The sequence below is a fragment of the Chrysochloris asiatica genome, unplaced genomic scaffold (genome assembly GCF_000296735.1).
Source record: "Chrysochloris asiatica unplaced genomic scaffold, ChrAsi1.0 scaffold00031, whole genome shotgun sequence".
NCBI lineage: Eukaryota > Metazoa > Chordata > Mammalia > Afrosoricida > Chrysochloridae > Chrysochloris > Chrysochloris asiatica.
Genome location: NW_006408549.1, coordinates 263757 through 265404, shown reverse-complemented (window position 1 = coordinate 265404; position 1648 = coordinate 263757). Strand labels below are relative to the sequence as shown.

Genomic DNA, 1648 nt, shown 5'->3' with positions numbered 1-1648 from the left:
ATGGTCCTAGGGTTCTCTGTTTCTGAAATGGAAGATTAACTACTCCCCCCTTTTAGTTACACATCTTCTACATTTGCAGTTGTGACAATCACATTTAGTCCTGATAACAATCACTCACAATTGAATCATAAAATCCTATCACCATCATTCCCCATCCCCTTTCACCAGATCTATCTGGAAAAGAGGAAAACTAATCAGTGAGGATTCTACCTTATGCCCCTCATTCTGAAATTAAGCAGAATCATGAAAGCTTGTAAGCCAGCTACTTCGTGTCTTTATAGTGCCTCCCACCCCATTTTTGCTAGCCACTGTCTAAATTGCTTATCTCTATCAACCTAGTGTACTGAGGAGAAAAGCTCAATCCTTGATATGATCTTTCATTTCGATTGGAATTTTGAGCAACTGTAGCAATTTATTGTTGCTTCTTGCATCAGATTTCTTTATCCTCATCTGGTTAAGCTCTGGTCAACTAGCCATCCAAGCTAGGTCAAATGGGTACTATATGTAAGTTTGGGAGTTCTCGCATGCCTGCCTCCCTACCTGCACCTCAGGCCAACTGGCTGGTGCATTTAATCCATTGACATTTAGTGTAATTATCAATAGGTATGACTTGATTGAAGTCATTTTACTGTATGTTTTTCTGTAGTGCTGCTGTTTTCTTTGTGCCACATATTTTTCAGTGCTGAATCATTTTGTGCATTTTCTTGTCAATTTCTTCACTACTATTGTTTTAATATTTACAAAATTTCATGGTTTTTTTTTTTCCCCTTTTCTTCATTTGATATAAAGGTGTATCAATTTTCTTTGAGGTTACCCTGTAATTTATAGTTCTGGTTTATTAATTTCTTCTCCAATTTAAAACAGTCTGTTTTATCTTGAAATCTACTTGACTTCCTTGCATTTGTAATTTTGTGACTGTACTTTTCCCTCTTTTTGCTTTGTAGTTGCCTTGATTATTAATTGATAACTCTGGTTCCTTATTTTCAGTCTTGTAAGTTTGTTTGACTTTGGATACGTCTATATTTGGAATTAATGCTGGGTGGTGTTGCCATGTATGATAATCTTCTGTTGTTAGCTGCTGTTGGTTCTCAGTAAAAAAGGATTCCTTTTACTATATTTTGTAACATTGATCTGGTTTTTACAAATTCTTTTAATTTCCATTTATCTGGAAGTGTTCTGATTTCATCATCATATTTAAGGTATAATTTTGATGGGTATACAATTCTTGGCTGACACTTTTTTTCTTTCAGAGTTTTGTACATGTCTGCCCATTGCCTTCTTGCTTGAATGGGTTCTGCTGAGAAATCATAGCTTAATATTATTGGTTCTGTTTTTAGGTAACTTTTCATTTTTCCTGAGCTGCCTTCAGGATTCTTTATGGAAGCAGAAAGCCTCATCTTTCTTCCACAGAATGACTGGTAGATTTGAACTTCTGACCTTGTGGTTAGCAGTCCAGATCATAATCCATTACACTGTCAGAGCTCCTTGAGCAAAGACCTAGAATTAGAAAATCAAAAGGAAAGACCAAGGCCATCACTCCTCAAGTTAAAAGAAGTGAATATAAAATTCAAATATAGACTTTCAATAGTGAAGGATTCTATGGACAAAATATTGAATGATGCAGAAATTATCAAAAGAAGATGGAAGG

At 35.4% G+C, this 1648-nt stretch overlaps 1 pseudogene; it reads left to right on the top strand.

The window, feature by feature from the left end:
* LOC102813129 overlaps window positions 1-1648 on the top strand; it is a 21670-nt pseudogene that overhangs the window by 19003 nt on the left and 1019 nt on the right.